We start from the raw sequence: 9,573 nt of genomic DNA on the forward strand, positions 1-9,573 counted from the left end.
TAAGAATAGCTAATGCCTCTTAAATTAATCAATGCAAATTGACTTAAATGGAATAACACAGATAAAGTTTTCGAAGGAGAATGAAAAATGTTTTTGTTCAAAATTTTTCCCCAAGGACAAGGGCTGAATCCAAGAGAGAGAAAGAGAGACAGAGGAAGAGGTTGAAGGAGAGAGAGAGAGACAGGGACAGAGACAGGATCTGTTAGAGACAACGAAAGTTGAGAGAGCGAAAGAGAGCGAGTCAGGGAGAGGCAGAGATGGAGAGGTAGGCAGATAAAGAGAAAGAGCAACAAGAGTTCCAAAGACAGACAGAGTTACGTAGAGAGGGAGAGAGATAGATAAGAGAGAGAGGGAAAGAATTCATATTTCATTTATCAGACTTTGACTTTAAAAATTATGTTTCAAGCTGTGATTATTTGAAAGAGGTAAAGAGATATCAATGCCAACATGGTCCTTGTTATTACCTGAAACCTTCGCGATAAAAGGTTCCCGTTAACTTTGTAAGGCGGGTGACATAGAATATTTACAGTGTTACCTTCGAGCTGTTAATTGGTTTGCCCGGAGCGCGATTACTCCGTGATTTAAATTATAATCTCCTGCAGATGCGGAGAACTCTGCTTAATAACACATAAACAGGGCAGAATGCGTGCGGACACTGACATAAAAGATCACACACGTAATTTCCTTAATCAATTGTTAAAATTGTAATCGGAAGGACCATCTGGCATCAGACAAAGGGTGCAATGGGTAAAAGTTTAGATACAACTTTTGAAAATGGCAGCGCACTGCAAACGCTGTGTGAACAATACTGGGGGGAACTAAAGACCTATCAACAGTCATAGAAGCTCAACAAGTGATTTGGGAAAATAATAGGGGATCAACTGCTAAAAAGTTAGTTGCTCTATGGGGGGATTATTGTCCAAAATTGAAGGATGCCCCCTTGTTAGCCAACTGGCAGGATAAAGAATTAAAATTGGGTATAGAATTAACAGGTCTTGAAAACGGAATGCGCATATGGGAAAAGAACCAAGTTAGGCTATCCACCTTGATCAGAAAGGGGCTAAAACACTCCATTAGTTTTTGTTCAGGAATATCTGAGGATGACAAATCGCCCAAAATGAAAAAAAGGGAGCAAAGTCAATACAAGATTAAGGTTAGGAACTTAACAATGGATTCTTGTCTAAAATAACTTCAGATCATTTCAGGCCGTCCAGATAGACTCGGCGGTGGTTCAGTTCATTTGAAATAAAAAAAATAATAAACATCCAGTAATGTCTCTTTCAAAAAAAAAACTGGTTAAATAGCAAACATTGAAAATTGACTACTCATAGCACTCTCCCAGGAAGGATGTACCTCAACTAGCGACACCTGACCCTATTACAAGGGGACATAAATTTAAGATAAATGGTGGAAGATATAGAGGGGATGTCAGAGGTAGGTTCTTTACCCAGAGAGTAGTGGGGGCCTGTGGTAGTAGTTGAGTCGGAAAAGTTAGGGACCTTCAAGAGGCTATTGGATAGGTACTTGGATTAGGGTAGAATAATGGAGTGTAGGTTAACTTCTTAAGGGCAGCACGGTAGCATTGTGGATAGCACAATTGCTTCACAGCTCCAGGGTCCCAAGTTCGATTTCGACTTGGGTCACTGTCTGTGTGGAGTCTGCACATCCTCCCCGTGTGTGCGTGGGTTTCCTCCGGGTACTCCGGTTTCCTCCCACAGTCCAAAGATGTGCAGGTTGGGTGGATTGGCCATGAAAAATTGTCCAAAATTCTATGATTAACCTAGGACAAAAGTTCGGCGCAACATCGTGGGCCGAAGGGCCTGTTCTGTGCTGTATTTCTCTATCTATCTCTATTAGGCAGACAGACACTGCAAATTCGGAGCGGTAATACAAGTGCATTGATAATGGAATGTTTCTAGAACTGTCTCAAATACCAGGTCACCAGCTGCAGAATTTAATAACTTCTAAGCCTGGGCCCGATTGCTCTCTGTTCTATGCTGGCAGCTAACGTTAACCCTGAGTACCATTGTTTAAAAAAATAAAAATCTACAAACTGCAGGAAGTCTTACAAAAGATTAATGACACTTTGGCACAGCTATTAAAACACCCGATAGAGTCCAGATGAGAGAATATAGTGACCCAAGCCTTGATAACGGCATTACCATATCACCTATCCCACAGGCCCAGCTTCAAAATTTTCCCCTATTCACTACTCCACAGTGGTGGTCGATTAATTTTGATCCCTCACACTTTTCACCTCCCTTAGATATTCCCAATCCACATGTCACTCTTTGCTACGATCATACAGGATGCTCGCCCGCTTTGGAGAGCATTTACCAAGACGCCATCGGTTCTCTACAATCCGTTTCCTTTGTTGGCCTCGCTAAGAGAAAAGAAGGGTCTGCCTTTCTTGCCGATTTACCCCACAGCCTATGGCGTCAGTCGAGACTTGTATCACCCCACGTGACCCTTTCTGTCAACGAAAGCTACAGTGCCAAGTCCTTGGGATTTCTGGCAGCTGCACTAAGAGGACAAGCTGATCCTTTCCTTAATGGAAGTCAAACCCTACCCGCAGGCACTTTAGAATATTTTAAACGCCCATTTGTCCTCATTGGCACACTGCACCACCATCGTTCAGCCCAATCTACGACTCCTGAACTACCCGCAGATTTATGGGCAGCCTCCAAACACGAAGCTGGTCTCACTAATGTCCCTCCCGTTGTTATTAGAGTCAAACCTGCTATGCCCTTGCCCTTGATTTCACAGTACCCTTTGCGCCCCGAGGCTGAAGAAGGAGTCTCGGTCATGATTCAATCGTTCCTTCAACAGGGAATTTTGATACCATGCCAATCGCCCTGTAACACCCCGATTCTTCCAGTTCCAAAGATAGGAAGACCATCCGAATGGCGTTTGGTCCAAGACCTCCGGCGTATTAATCAGATAGTGGAACCCTTACATCCTATTGTCCCAAACCCGGTGACAATCCTTAGTAATGTCCCACTGGAAGCCACTATTTTCACCCTTGTTGATTTACAACATGCCTTTTTTGCGATACCCCTCGCCCCTGAATCACAGTATTTGTTTGCCTTTACATTTAAGGGAAAGCAATACACTTGGACTAGGCTCCCACAGGGCTTCATTCATTCTCCAACCATTTTCTCACAGGCATTGCCCTCCCGGTTAGCGACATTAGCACCTCCTGGTGGCTCCACCATCATTCAATATGTTGATGACTTACTCCTTGTCAGCCCTGATTTCATCGCTAACCAGTGTGACACCTTTTACCTGCTCATCCGTCCTCATTCATGGAGATATGTGATCCCGCCCGCTAAAGTTCATAAAGGCCAACGACAGGTCAAATATTTGGGTGTCCTAATAAGTGCTACTGATCGCTCGCTTACTCAGGAACGCATTACTCCTATACTGCAGACCCCATTTCCTACATCACCCAAGCAGGTGCGAGCCTTTTTAGGATTAGTGAACTTTCGCAGACAATGGATTCCGAATGTTACTGTACATACTAAAGAATTAACTCCGTACTCCTCTCAAAATGCTCCTCTTAAGTTTGAACTACCTGATTCAGCAAAGCAATCATTTATTACTCTGAAAAATGCCCTGGCTACCGCCCCAGCACTAGGACAACCTATGTATGACAGACCCTTTCAGCTGTACATTAATGTTCTTGATCAATGTGCCACTGGTGTTCTTACACAAGAACACGGTGACCGGCGTCGCCCGGTCGCCTACTGGTCTACTAAATTAGATCCTGTAGCTTGGGGGCTACCTCCCTGCACCCACATTCTTATGGCTGTCCATTTGTTAGCACAGGCAGCCTCTAATCTGACCCTTCACCAGCCAGTACAAGTGCATACTTCGCACTCTATTGTGTCTCTCCTAACGGCTCAGCAAACCCAGCATCTGACTCAAGCGCGCTTGAGCCGCTATGAGGTTTCACTATTGCAAAACCCCACCTTTCTTTTCATTATTGTTCAACCTTAAATCCTGCTGTGTTCCTCGAACAGCCCCCCGATAACCTTGGGGACCCACCACACGATTGTTTACTTCGGAATCACTTCCTTACCACGCCTCGCCCGGATTTAACAGACAGGCCTATTGATAATCCAGATCTAATTTTTGATGTTGATGGCAGTTCTTCCATTTCCCGTCCCACAGTCGGGATATGCCGTGGTAACCGACACTGACGTGCAGGAAGCAGCAGCCGCCCAGACCCCTGTCTCTGCACAAAAAGCCGAGCTAGTCGCCCTTACTCAAGCATGTATTTTGGCCACAGACAAAAGTACTAATGTTTACACTGATTCTAGGTATGCCTTTGGCGTGACCCATGATTTTGGCCGCCTCTGGCAACACCGAGGTTTTCTCACCTCTGCGGGAACTCCCATTCAAAATGCATTTTGGTTAAAAATCTCCTCGATACTATTCAGCTTCCCCATCAATTGGCAGTTATTAAATATGTTGCGCACACGAAGGGTGACACTCCTGTTCAATTAGGAAATGCCCGTGCTGATTCAGCTGCTAAAACTGCAGCTTCATCAACCTCTTTAATTGTTCCCAGTGGGGCTAATCAGGCTCTAAACCAGGTACCTGCATTGAGGACGAAGGGCATGCCAGAGATAACTAAAGTTCAAAATTTACAGAGGGACGCCTCTGATTCTGAGCGAACACTATGGAAGTCAATGGGGTGTTCGCACTCCTTGACACGAGACCTCTGGCTGACTCCAGCTGGTCAAGTTTGTATTCCGAATTCTTTATTGCCGGTACTTGTTGATTAATTGCATTCTTGTACCCATCTTGGCAAGGAGGGAGTGGTACAGCTACTCCTAAAAACTTGGTGACACCCAGATTTGAATACAGCAGCGCAAACACGGCAGGATCGATGCGTCATTTGCATGAAACATAATAAGGGTAAAGGTATTAAATGCCCTCCAGGAACCACTCCCTTGTCAGATGGTCCTTTCGCTTGTACACAGCTTGATTTTATCGAATTGCCAAAAGCACAGTGCTATAAATATTGTTTAGTAATAATCGATGTGTTTAGTAAATGGATTGAAGCCTTCCCCACCACTAATTTTACGGCACATACAGTAGTGAAGTTGTTGTTAACGGAAGTCATTCCTTGTTTTGGGGTTTCCAAAATGGTGAGCTCAGACAATGGACCATATTTTGTAGCTCGGATCAATACTGAATTGTGCGATTCTCCGCGGGCCAATGGGCCGAGTACCGGGGAGTTTACGGCCGTTTTCACGGCTGCGATCACACCTGCTTTCAGCGTTCGTGAAAATGGCTGCAAAGTGCCCGTCCCGGACAACCATGGCACCGATTGGCACGGCCGCACCACGGGTGGCATGGGCCTGCGATCGGTGGGCACCGATCGCGGGCAGCGGATCCGATACCCACGCACTATTTGTTCTTCCACCACCCCGCAGGATCAGTCTGCGGGGCGGCTGAGGGGCATGACGTCCCGCGCATGCGCGGGTTTGACGCACCTGCGTGATGACGTCAGCCGGCGTGACGCTTGGCGCGCGGACATAGCGACAGTCGCTAAGCCCGCGATGCCGTGCTTCACGGGGCCCCACTGCTAGCCCCGCACGGGGCGGGTGAATCGTGTCCCGGAAGGGGGCGGGGAGGCTGCCGTGAAAAACGGGCAGTTTCACGGTCAGCCTTTACGACTCGCCGCATTTGCGGAGAATCGCGCCCAATTGAGTTTATCTATCTATAGTCAGTGGTCTCACTGGGAGAGGGATAGTAAACATTGAGTTTATCTATCTATAGTCAGTGGTCTCACTGGGAGAGGGATAGTAAACATTGAGTTTATCTATCTATAGTCAGTGGTCTCACTGGGAGAGGGATAGTAAACATTGAGTTTATCTATCTATAGTCAGTGGTCTCACTGGGAGTGGGATAGTAAACATTGAGTTTATCTATCTATAGTCAGTGAAGTCTCTCTGGGAGTGGGAGAGTAAACATTGAGTTTATCTATCTATAGTCAGTGGTCTCACTGGGAGTGGGATAGTAAACATTGAGTTTATCTATCTATAGTCAGTGAAGTCTCTCTGGGAGTGGGATAGTAAACATTGAGTTTATCTATCTATAGTCAGTGAAGTCTCTCTGGGAGTGGGATAGTAAACATTGAGTTTATCTATCTATAGTCAGTGAAATCTCTCTGGGAGTGGGATAGTAAACATTGAGTTTATCTATCTATAGTCAGTGAAGTCTCTCTGGGAGTGGGATAGTAAACATTGAGTTTATCTATCTATAGTCAGTGAAGTCTCTCTGGGAGTGGGATAGTAAACATTGAGTTTATCTATCTATAGTCAGTGAAGTCTCTCTGGGAGTGGGATAGTAAACATTGAGTTTATCTATCTATAGTCAGTGAAGTCTCTCTGGGAGTGGGATAGTAAACATTGAGTTTATCTATCTACAGATGTTGAGGTTAGGGATACCGTATATACTCGCGTATCCTGCGATCTCGCGTATCATGCGACCCCTAAATTTTCGGCCCCAAAACATGATTTTATCATATATCTTATGTATCATGCGAGTCGCTTTTTTGAGATACCAGATGGCACTGGGCTAGGCTTTCCGCTATAAACAACCGAATGAGAAACAGCTGTTTTGCTGTTTCTAATCACGATAATAAACAGTTACCTAACACGTAACAAGTACCGTAACACATAACAACGATCTAATACATTCTACCCTTAGCCACTATGGAGAAAAGATCTGCGAAGAAATATACTGCCAAATTGAAGCTGCAAGTTGTTGCCGAAGCGGAACAAAGCAACAACGTTAAAGCTGCAAAGCTGTTTGGTGTCGGAGAAAGCTGTGTCCGAAACTGGAGAAAACAAAAAGAAAAATTGAAGGAAACTCCTTCCTATAAATGCGCAAATCGCGGGTCGAAATGAAGGAGAATTCCAAGCTTTATTCGATGATGACACTGATAACAATGAAAGCGAATTTGAAGGATTTTAGTTTACCTGTAATAGTTTGTTTTAAAAGTGTTTTTATTTTATTAAATGTTAATTAACCTACATATGTATTCCTGTTTTATATTTCATAAATATAATAGTTTCATTAACTACTGGGTACTATTTGACTTACCGTAAATGGATACGGTCTGCTTAACAGCCTAACAGCCTAATCTTGGCCAGCACTTCACACCCGCAAATTTTGTATCTCGCGTATCATGCGACCCCCCAAATTTCGGTTATAATTTAGGTTCTCAAAAGTCGCATGATACGCGAGTATATACGGTAGATGTTTGATTCCTCTAGGTCAAGTCGGCATAAGGAGGGAGGATGTGTTGGGTATTCTGAAAGGCATTCAGGTGGACAAGTCCCCAGGTCCGGATGGGATCTATCCCAGGTTACTGAAGGAAGTGAGAGAGGAAATAGTTGGGGCCTTAACAAACATCTTTGCAGCATCCTTGAGCATGGGTGAGGTCCCAGAGGACTGGAGAATTGCTAATGTTGTTCCCTTGTTTAAGAAGGGTAGCAGGGATAATCCAGGTAATTTTAGACCGGTGAGCCTGACATCAGTGGTAGGGAAGCTGCTGGAGAAGATACTGAGGGATAGGACCTATTCCCATTTGGAAGAAAATGGGCTTATCAGTGATAGGCAACATGGTTTTGTGAAGGGAAGGTCATGTCTTACCAACGTAATGGAATTCTTTGAGGAAGTGACAAAGTTGATTGAAGAGGGAAGGGCTGTAGATGTCATATACACGGACTTCAGTAAGGCATTTGATAAGGTTCCCCATGGTAGGCTGATGGAGAAAGTGAAGTCTCGTGGGGTCCAGGGTGGACTAGGTAGATGGATAAAGAATTAGCTGGGCAGCCCAAGACAGAGAGTAATGGTGGAAGGGAGTTTCTCAAAATGGAGAAAGGTGACTAGTGGTGTTCCACAGGGATCTGTGCTGGGACCACTGTTGTTTGTGATATACATAAATGATCTGGAGGAAAGTACGGGTTGTCTGATTAGCAAGTTTGGAGATGACACTAAGATTGGTGGAATAGCAGATAGTGAAGGGACTGTCAGAGAACACAGCAGAATATAGATAAATTGGAGAGTTGGGCAGAGAAATGGCAGATTGAGTTCAATCCGGGCAAATGCGAGGTGAGACATTTTGGAAGATCCAATTCAAGAGTGAACTATATGGTAAATGAAAAAGCCCTGGGGAAAATTGATGTACAGAGAGATCTGGGGGTTCAGGTCCATTGTACACTGAAGGTGGCTGTTTAGGTCGATAGAGTGGTCAAGAAGGCAGACGGCATGCTTTCCTTCATCGGAACGGATATTGATTACAAGAGTTGGCAGGTCATGTTACAGTTGTATAAGAATGTGGTTTGGCTACATTTGGAATACTGCGTACAGTTCTGGTCGCCACATTACCAAAAGGATGTGGATGCTTTTGAGAAGGTGCAGAGGAGATTCACCAGGATGTTGCCTGGTATGGAGGGTGCTAGCTATGAAGAGAGGCTCAGTAAATTAGGATTATTTTCATTAGAAAGATGGTGGTTGAGGGAGGGAACCCATTGAGGTACAAAATCATGAGAGGTATGGACAGGGTGGATAGCAAGAAGCTTTATCCCTGAGTGGGGGACTCAATTACTAGGGGTCACGAGTTCAAGGTGAGAGGGGAAAAGTTTAAGGGAGATATGCCTGGAAAATCCTTTACGCAGAGGGTGGTGGGTGCCTGGAACGCATTGCCGACAGAGGTGGTAGAGGTGGGCACGATAGCGTATTTTGGACAGATACATGAAAGGGCAGGGAGCAGAGGGATACAGATCCTTAGAAAATAGGCGACAGTTTCAGATAGAGGATCTGGATCGGCACAGGCTTGGAGGGCCGAAGGGCCTGTTCCTGTGCTTAAATATTTCTTTGTTCTTTGTTCTCTTTGTTCTAAACCATGCTTGTTTGTGACTTACTGGATTCATCATTCAGATCCATCTCCAGTCTCCTCAATGACACAGCTCATTCAGGAGCTCTGTATTGGGACTGGAGAACACACACAGACTTGAGCACATCTTCAAAAACAGTGATAAAACTCTCAACATATTCTAAATTCTAATTCATACCTGATTACTTACCGGAGCCTCAGTTGGTGTTCCGGTGTGAGCTGGAGGAGGTTCAGTAAGATTGCCTGTTCCTCAGTGTTGACTACTGTCTATGGGACCCTCTGTCTCCTTATGAGGGAAACAGACCGGACGACAATTCTGATTTGCTCCCTGGAGAGCAAAGCTTATCCAATAGAATGGCTGGAGGGGGAAATGTGACTGTGCCTTGTGTCATGTGCTCTGCATTGGGTAATGTAATCCAGCCCCTGTCACTCACAGTGCTGGATTCTGAAATGTAAATCACCACATTTACCGGAAGTCTGCAGAGGGATTTGGATAGGTTAAGTGAATGGGCTAGGGTATGGCAGATGGAATACAATGTTGACAACTGTGAGGAGATCCATTTTGGTAGGAATAACAGCAAAAGGGATTATTATTTCAATAATAAAATATTAAAACCTGCTGCTGTGCAGAAATACCTGGTTGTGCTGGTGCATGA

General features: G+C 44.8%; 1 protein-coding gene across 3 annotated transcripts in view; it reads right to left on the bottom strand.

Annotated features, from left to right (window-relative positions):
• Positions 1-9,364, bottom strand: part of LOC119957114 (pancreatic secretory granule membrane major glycoprotein GP2-like) — a 48,020-nt gene extending 38,656 nt beyond the window's left edge. Inside the window, exon 1 of one of the 3 annotated variants that reach the window (XM_038784814.1) lies at positions 9,096-9,364. The gene's annotated coding sequence lies outside the window, so the exon portion shown is untranslated. The remainder of the gene's footprint in view (positions 1-9,095) is intronic. The other 2 variants (XM_038784813.1, XM_038784815.1) reach the window with 2 other exon arrangements.
• Positions 9,365-9,573: the final 209 nt, after the last annotated feature.

Source organism: Scyliorhinus canicula, chromosome 25 (assembly GCF_902713615.1).
Source record: "Scyliorhinus canicula chromosome 25, sScyCan1.1, whole genome shotgun sequence".
In the NCBI taxonomy this organism is placed as follows: domain Eukaryota; kingdom Metazoa; phylum Chordata; class Chondrichthyes; order Carcharhiniformes; family Scyliorhinidae; genus Scyliorhinus; species Scyliorhinus canicula.